Raw genomic sequence first — 9946 nt, 5'->3', positions numbered from 1 at the left:
AAAATGGCAAACCAAATAAAACTATTTTGATATGAAATTTTGGTTATATCACTAATATATATCTATTAAAATCCATATGGTTGTATCGTTGAAAAATATTTTTAAAATAATCAAAACACCAATTCAGGATTAAATATTAGTTAGATGTAATAGTCAAATGACAAACCAAATAAAATTATTTTCATATGTAACTTTAGTTATGTCACTAATATATATATATATATATATATATATATATATCTATTAAACTTCACACGGTTGAATCGTTGACAAATATTTTTAAAATAATTAGTTATATCATTAAAAAAGTCATTCACAAACTCTTCAATTATTTATTACTTCATTTTTCTCTCTTTAGTCTATTATAACACAACCATTGATTGTGTGTGACTTGTAAGTGGTAACTTTAGGTTGCAAGAGCACTCCACAAACTCACTATTGAATAATAATATTTTATATCTTGTGCAATACATGAATTGCGTTAATATATAAATAAATTTTAAATTTTATTTATTCAATCATATATTAATTTTAATATATTTATGTAAATATATAATAATTATAGATTTATAATAAAAATTATAAAAAAAATAGAAAATAGCCGTGATCGTAGTTTAGCGTGATAAGGAGATCAATTAAATATTAGTTGATCTTCTTATATGGATATACTATATTAATTTATTAACTTTTTATATATACTCCTATAAAGAAATCATATAAGTATCAATCCACCGAATAGTAACCATATAAGGAATTTATTAACAAGAATGTATGGACTAATATTTCTAATAAGTACAATACTTCATAATTTTCAATAATCTATCGAATCGAAATAAGTATCAATCCTTGTTCGAAACGGACGGTCAAAGTGGTCTTAAAGAGTTGACTTTACCCAATGTTACTATTATGCGAATCGCACTCTAAAATTTTAAATAAATCAAAAATTAATATTTTATTACGAAACCACATCGAGTAGATTCTGGAGTGTTTTTAATATATATCATAAAAGTTTCATTTTGATAAAATGAATTTAAATAGGTCAAAAGCATTTTAAATGTTCGGTCAACTACAGAGTTTTACTATTCATACTGCTTTCACTTAAACATTGATTTCTCTCAAACCGTTAACTGAATTGATGTACCATTTTCTCGTGCATGATCTAGACAAAATTTAGAACCAAATAATTGAAAATGGTTTTCTGGTAGCAGGGGTGAAAATCCTGAAGTGACGGTTTAATGGTAGTAGGTGTTCTTGGTGATAACTCCTTGCGTGACCTCGGCTCCGACATTTTTATAAAATAAAAAAATTAACATCTTTAACTAAATATTTAAAGAGTGCTTTCCCATTATATAACTAAGCTACTGAGCAAGTTTCATGATTTTAAAAAATGGTTAAAGGCCTCAATTATACCCTTAAAGTCAAAACTAGGTAGCAATTTGCTTTTCTCGATTACGTTCACTAAACCGAACTTTTCTCCTAATCCGTAAATCTTCTCAGCACGATTTTTATATGTTTACATACTAAAACACAAGAAATTTAAATCCATGTCTAGTGGTGTATAAAAACATTAAATTTATAGTTGTATTTATTGTTTAAAACAGTCATAAATATAAACAGACATTACGACGGCTATACGCGCAATGATTCCCGATTTTAATTACGTTAATTTCATTGGCAACAACTCAAACACCAATTATTTCATATTTCTTGCAAGATCATTCCCTAAACTATATAAAATAATCACTTACATAAATCCATAACAATCAACCATTAAAACCTAACTTTTTACAATCCAAACTCAATCAATCAGCATTTACTTAAACATAACTCATACTCAATCTTATAACTCAAGCAAATCAAAGGGTTGATGATGTTTATACCTTCCTTGAAGCTTTATAATACTTGATTAAGTCCTAATATCCTTGATGAAGCCTTGGTCTAGCTTTAGGAGACTTAAACTTCCATGAAAAATCAAGAAAACAAGTTAGTAATTTTCGGAGTTACTATTTATCCTCAACTTAAATCATTTTTATAAAATTGAAAACTTCATTGATGGGCTCCAAATTTGGTAAGTAGCTTACCCATTATATGGAGGAGATTTGGTTAAAATTTGATGATTTATGAATCAGTAGAACATGAGATTTGAATTCTTCTTTCCGTGGTGTTCTTGAAAATCAGCATTGTGTACTTGAAGAGAGAGAGAGAGAGAGAGAGAGAGAGAGAGCGCGTTGCTTGGATTGGATTCCTTTAGAAGTATTCAGTGATATGTGTGATATGTTATATGTATATATGTTTAATAATTGAAGATGCATCTATTTTCTAAGGCTAGCCATTGGCTAGTACATGGATTTGTCAAACTTTTAATGATGAATAACAAGAATTCTTGTTTTAAGGAACCATATTTCGAACTTCGTTCAAATTGATCAACCAATTTGGTTTCTCCTTGTACTAATTTGGTTGGCATATTTTTGCATGGGATTTGTATGGCCTTAGTTGGTTCATTCATTCACTTACGGATTCGCTTGGTCGCTTATTCATTTTTGTGGTAAATCTTCGTAATCTATTCGTTGGGTAAATCCTTTCTTATAAATCATTTATGCTTTGAAACCTTATACTTGGATTTTCATTTTTAGAATTCTAAATTCTTGATCGTAATGTGATTCTCGTATTCCTCGATAGTCCGTAAGATTATAAAGTTCGTTTTCTCCGAAAACGAAGGGCTTTTACATACACTCATTTGGTACGTAAAATCACACTATCAACTAGAAATTTTATTTTAAAAGCTCATATATAGGTGTTTTCGTAAAAGTTTTTATTGAACTGCAAGGTTACTATTCATAAAGGTCTTTTACTGATGTCAAAAATTCGGGATTTTACCCGTGAGAACCATGAAGTCTCATTATGATTACAGATTTAAGGTTAATGGGTTAATAAGTTACGAATTATATTTAGATGTATTATTTTCTTATTAGGATCCAATACCCTATAAACATTATATTCGCCAAATATAGTATCCACTACACCCTTGATGATTTTATTACCCTTAAAAAAGAGTTCCACTCTGTATGAGGACGTTATCGTAAGACGAGCAAGCTATATCATGATATTATGAGTATGCTTCATACGTTAGACCATGATGGGTCAACCCGGAGATCGATGACTTTATAAAATCGTTGATATATCCGCAATGGAATTGCATAGGACTATAATGAATGATGGTTCAATCTTGAAACCTACTAAATGGAGAGACTAGTGACTCTAAAGTAAAAAATTTCGGCAGAATTGTTATTAGAGATTACAGATATATATTCGTAAACCTCTATCAATTTGGTAGCATATGTTTACTTACACACACATGGCCCTGAACTTATGGACTACATTAAGATCCATGAGAGATCTCTTTGATCTGTTCCCAAAAGGAACTGGCCACTTGTAATTTGTGACGAATGCATGTAGTTGGACCCTATCGGCTTAACATATGCCTTTAAAATAATATGGAGTAAGGTCTTCGAGAAAAATTACTGGAATAATATATGTAATTGTGATACCGAATTAATGAGTGACTTAAATGATGTTAAGAGACACACTAGTTGGAATATGTAACTATGAAGGCGAGGAGGTGGGATCATCCTCAAATGGGTAATTGTGAGATTTAGGATAATCGGTGATTTATTTTGTCATTTACTCCTCGTCAAGCTACACCCTTAAAACTTTGTATCATTCATATTTCCTTGATAAGTCACATCAAGAAATCCTTTTAGTTATCTACCTTGAACTTCTGATATTACCAATGACTTTAAAAAAATTATATGAACCAGGACTTTTCCAATTCTTTTATTTGATCCACGAAGTTCTATTCAAAATTGTGATTATCTTATTCAGGCTCACACCGATTTATACTCTCTTTCAATTGTTCAAGGAATTTATTTTAAATATTTTCTTAATTAACTGACAAATATTCCTTATAGAATATTTACATTCAATTCTTTCTTTTATACTTACACTTCGAAGTCGAGCTCGTTAATAATTGACAAATTGTTGAAAACATGAAGTATTTCATATCCACGGATTCTTCGTGAATTTTTTTCTTCAATTCAAGATTAGATTGTTTGTCAAATGTTGAAATCATAGTTAGGATATCAATTCGATATTGGTATTTTAAATTAAATTCTATGTAAGAATTTGATAAGATATATATACAGAGGCACCTTTGGGTGGACCGGTTTATTAATATGAAATATTGATGAGAGGCTATCGATTTTTTCGATACCAAGATCACTCGATTCAGATTTTATATTTCTCTTTTGGCCGAAAATTGAAAAAAATTTATTTTACTCGTTACCCACGTAGCCACGATTTTCTACAGTTGGTACAATATTAAAATTTTATACGAACAAGCTGAATCTGCTTAGTTGCATATGTTCTCATGAACGACTAGTTAATTATCCTAACTAGTTGAAATTTTATTTAATATGATGAAAATGTTGCTAATCGTCCTACCTAATTGTTATATGTTAATCCAATAGAGCTAGCCAGTTTCTTAGTCGGTTGTAATATGTCTTGAGATGGACTAGATATTGTTCCTCTAGTCCCACTTCCAATCTAAAATTTTATTCAGAATTCATTAATTATGCAAGAATGTATGATAAAGGAATTTCCAAAGAATTTCCAAGGACTAGATATTGTTCCTCTAGTCCCACTTCCAGTTTTTTTAGCATTATGTGTGATTGTCAGAATTCAAACTCTTCCCGGTGAAATATTAATAATATAGATAAAATAATAAAACAGAAAATAGTCAAAGTTCTTGAAATCCCATGAGCAGCAACTAGTTAGGTCAAACAAAACAATTGTGAAGGAGAAACATGAATGAAAGAAATAAAACCATCCATGGATGCATCAGTTATATACGCTTAAGATTCAAGATTGGAAGATTAATGTTGCATACTATTGTCAATTCTTCGGCACTATATGCAAGGTGGACTAGCTGGTTCATAAAATTAAATCTTAGAAAGAAGAAAGACTTTATTGAAACTTGTAGATGCAGGATCTCACATATTTAAAATTGTTATGCTTGTTACAATTATATGTATATTTAATCACGTGGGACAGCTGATAGATTACATAAGCAAGCATTGAGGTAATGCTACGAGGGAATATAAATACACCACCCTAACAAGTTTATAACATGTACCGAGTGAATTTGAGAGAGAGAGAGAGATGTAGGATGTAGGTCTGTGGTAACAAAATATATAATTGTACTTTTGTTATTCAGTGAAATAAAAGTATTTTTCAATTTATGTTAATAATATTAGCGGAGTTTTGGTTAAATCCCATTCACTTTTCAAACAAGTGATACAAAGCACGATCTTACAACCCCAAATTTCGAAGTTGACCTATACAAATTACTAGTAAAATTTCAAAAAATGTAAAGTTTTACACTTACTAGTAAAAGAGGTCATTGATGGAATTAGGAATAATGATTAAGATTTTGATTTTGTTGATTGTAAAACCTGGAACGAGTAGAAGTCGAAAAATATATCTTGGACTCAAAGCAAGTTGTTAAACCCACTACAACAAAATAGGCCAATTACGACGCCCAACTTACGACGGAAAAAAATGCGTGCCAAACTTACGACGGAAACAAGTAAAACGTCGTAATTATTTATGACGAAACCAAAAACCGTCGTAAGTTTAGTATTTTATTAATAAAATTCTGGACGACATGATTAAATAAAAATAAAAATTATTTGAAGTTGTGACGATTTAAACATTTCATCGTAAGTTAATTATTTTTATTAAAATTTACGACGGAAATTAAAATTCTTCGTAAGTTATCAAAAAGGGAAATTTAACTTTTTCCCAATTTTTTGGCGGGAAAATAAAAATCATTTGAAGTTCCGACGATTTGAACATTTCGTCGTAAGTTAAATATTTTTATTAAACTATTAACTTGAAATAAATATAAAAAAATATTTCATCTAAATTTATGACGAAATATTTGTCACGGAAAATATTGGAACATCCAATTCACGGCGAAAATTAAAATTCGTCGTAAGTTATCAAAGAGGGAAATTTAAATTTTTTTCCAAAAATTTTGGCGGTAAATTTAATTTTTCTCAATTTTTTTGCAGATAACAATTTATGACGGATTCCGTCGTAAATTAACACATGATTTTTGATAATTTCAATTTTTAAAAAATATTATTTCATGATCCAACCATATTAATGTCAACATTTATATTTTTGGGTGACATTTCAAGAATTTCAGAAAAAAATTAAATATTTTGATAAAATAATTTAATATGAAACATTGATTATATCACTAATATATATATATATATTGTTATCCATACGGTTGGATCGATGAAAAATATTTTTAAATAATCGGAACACAAATTCAGAACTAGACACTAATTAATTGTACTAGTCGAATTGATGTTTGACTGTTAAAATGCCAAACCAAATAAATTTATTTTGATATGAAATTTTGGTTATATCACTGATATATATATATATATATATTTACATCCATACGGTTGGATCGTTGAAAAATATTTTTTAAATAATCGAAACACTAATTTAGGATTAAACACTAGTTAGTGGTATTACTCAAACGCTTAACTGTTAAAATGGCAAACCAAATAAAACTATTTTGATATGAAATTTTGGTTATATCACTAATATATATCTATTAAAATCCATATGGTTATATCGTTGAAAAATATTTTTAAAATAATTAAAACACCAATTCAAGATTAAATACTAGTTAGATGTAATAGTCAAATGACAAACCAAATAAACTTATTTTCATATGTAACTTTAGTTATGTCACTAATATATATATATATATATCTATTAAACTTCACACGGTTGAATCGTTGACAAATATTTTTAAAATAATTAGTTATATCATTAAAAAAGTCATTCACAAACTCTTCAATTATTTATTACTTCATTTTTCTCTCTTTAGTCTATTATAACTCAACCATTGATTGTGTGTGACTTGTAAGTGGTAACTTTAGGTTGCAAGAGCAGTCCACAAACTCACTATTGAATAATAATATTTTATATCTTGTGCAATACATGAATTGCGTTAATATATAAATAAATTTTAAATTTTATTTATTCAATCATATATTAATTTTAATATATTTATGTAAATATATAATAATTATAGATTTATAATAAAAATTATAAAAAAAATTAGAAAATAGCCGTGATCGTAGTTTAGCGTGATAAGGAGATCAATTAAATATTAGTTGATCTTCTTATATGGATATACTATATTAATTTATTAACTTTTATATATACTCCTATAAAGAAATCATATAAGGATTAATTGAATTTTAAAAATAAAATAAAAATCACTTGAAATTTTAAAGTTTTTGATATCAAAATCTCTACCTCCGCTAATTTATCTTTTAATAATTTTATTACCCTGTATCTGGTGGAGATGGTAATCTGAGCTACATAATAGAGTACGTGTCACTTATTTATTTGATGAACGGGTCTAACACGGATTGCTAGTATGCAATCAACTTACAGCCCTTGGATAATATTGAGAAACACAGCACACTGGACAAAGATAAACACATACATCTCCTCTCTCTCCGCCTCACTGCCCAGATCTACAATCTTAATCCCCATACATCAACAAAAACCAAAATTTGATGCAACCCATTTACTTTTCGATCCAATCAGACAACCCACTTGCGGAAAGATCTTTACTAGTTTCAGTCAGTTTTCAATTGCACGAACAAGTGTTTATTGATAGTGCTATAAAAATCATGTTTGTTGGATCTCCTGCTCTGATTCAACTTGTTATCGATGATGCTATGGATGAAATTAGAGATGTATTAGATAAAGTGATCCTTCTTGGAAGGCTGTTGAGTCAGCTGATGCTGATGGTCAAACTTTACTTCATTTGGCCATTAGTCAAAATCGGCCTGATCTAGTACAGCTTTTACTAGAAGCCAACAAATAATCCGAGCAGAAAAGCTGGGTTTTTCAAACTGAATGACACCTGCAAGAGGAACAGAGTCTTGAGAAACAAGAGTGATGGGTGGTGAAGAAGATTCACCAGTTTTATTCAAAGAAGGCGCATTGTTGTTGCTGTTATTAGTTGCTTCAGAAGTAACAGAGAAAAGGGGTGAGTTGAGAGTGTGAAGAGTGAAATTAGTTGGTTATCGTTGAGGAAGATAGAGGTGGGTTGGGAATTTAAAATAATGGTGATGAACATCTGGTTATTGTTGAGGAAGATAGTGTTGCAGCTGGTGTTTGGCTTACCAGATACATTTTTATTGGTCAAAATCTCTCTCCTATTAAGGTATAGAATAACAGTTTACCTATCCACTACAGTTTATGTTGCAGGAGCCAATTGCTTCACTTTTTCTTGTAAAATCATTCCTGCCTCACCTGCTATACTTTTCTTCTTAGATGTCACCTGCATTTTATTTTAAAATTTAATCCACACGGAATCTAGTAACAAGGCCTTGTGCTTATGCAAGAAAATAAGTTTTGCTTCATAGTAAAAGCAATAACTAGTTGCTTCTTAAGATTTTGAATCACTTGCATACAGAAAACATAAATCACTTGAGTACTCTATTTAACATTAAAAAATAACTTGGTGTAACTGAATGCTCTATCGAACATTAAATATAAGTTGTAGCCTATATGGACCTGTAATATGAGAGCTGAGATGATTCACAAGTTGGCTAGAGTTCACAAACTAGGCGAGATCAAACAATTTTGAAGCGAAGCATACTAAAGCACAACTCGTTTACACTTAGAACTTGACTTGGCTTGACCTCGCCTTGTTTATGAATTATGATCTATATATTACATAACAAATAAATCCATTTATATACTCACTTCTCACTAAGCAAATTCTGATTTTTTTTTCATTTTAAATTTTGTAATTATGTATCTAATTTTGTACTAAATGTTCTGTAACATGGTAATACCAATTATAATTCTTTTGTCAAAAAAGCAATCAATCTCATAGGTTTTTGTATATATATGTATAATTTCTTAGCCCGGGTATAATTCTTAGAACCGGGGCTAAGAAATTATGTCATCAACGTAAAACCCTTTGTTCAATTTGGTTCAGGTGCGCTAAGTTGTACAGGATTATGTTCAGCTACAGCCTGCGCTTATTATCCGTAATCTATGCTTTTAGGGGAGTTGAGCCAGATACATTTTTACCAGAAAGGAACATCTATCTCGAGCCAGACGTTGAGGTTCGGAGGAGGTCCGGCTCAACTCCCCTAGAAGCATGTTGTTGAACATGTTCCTTTCTCTAACTTCTGTCCTAATTATGCATAAGGCAAACCTGCAATATTATTCTGTAGCATAACTAGTCCAGCTTCTCTTTAAGCTTGTAATACTTTTGTGCTTCATTTTGTTGAGCTTAATTAATTGTTGTTGTTATAAGTACTGATCCGGGGAAAACTGTTCTGCAGCCATGCAGCCAGCCTCCACTTTTAAGTGCAATGATAGTAGATATATATAACAAAACTGGTGATTTGGAATTTGTTCGAAAGTCTCTGCCATCCCTGATCACTGAGCATAACTCTTGAAATTTAGGTATCAGGACAACTCTCTCTCCCCCTCTTTCTCTGTCGACCCTCCCTCTCCACTCTACTGTATGTGTTAACTTATTTTCTCTTGGAGTTGGTTCGATTCCTTTTGTACCGTCCAATTTTTATTGCAATTGCATTTATATATATTCTTTTCCAACTACTTGGTATGCAACTAATTTTAATATTTATTTCTAATGCCTGTGTTGTTGAAGGCATGCATAGGATGAACATCAGGATAGTCAAGGAAGAATTCATTATTTGAGTCCATACTATGCAATGTGGAATGCGCCGAGGCCGCGAACTTGAAATAGTCTCGTGATATAATGGAGAGGGTTTTGATTGATCGCTTATCGGGTTTTGTTGCC

At 30.3% G+C, this 9946-nt stretch overlaps 1 long non-coding RNA gene across 1 annotated transcript; it reads left to right on the top strand.

The window, feature by feature from the left end:
• Nucleotides 1-7558: 7558 nt before the first annotated feature.
• On the top strand, nucleotides 7559-9930 carry LOC141705617 (uncharacterized). The gene is made up of 3 exons (XR_012568417.1): nucleotides 7559-8326; nucleotides 9462-9585; nucleotides 9794-9930. It is a non-coding gene; the product is annotated as an uncharacterized LOC141705617 (long non-coding RNA).
• Nucleotides 9931-9946: the final 16 nt, after the last annotated feature.

This window comes from Apium graveolens, unplaced genomic scaffold (assembly GCF_009905375.1).
Source record: "Apium graveolens cultivar Ventura unplaced genomic scaffold, ASM990537v1 ctg9122, whole genome shotgun sequence".
Taxonomy (NCBI): domain Eukaryota; kingdom Viridiplantae; phylum Streptophyta; class Magnoliopsida; order Apiales; family Apiaceae; genus Apium; species Apium graveolens.
The sequence above is the reverse complement of the archived record's forward strand: the minus strand, read 5'-3'. Positions and strand labels throughout refer to the sequence as shown.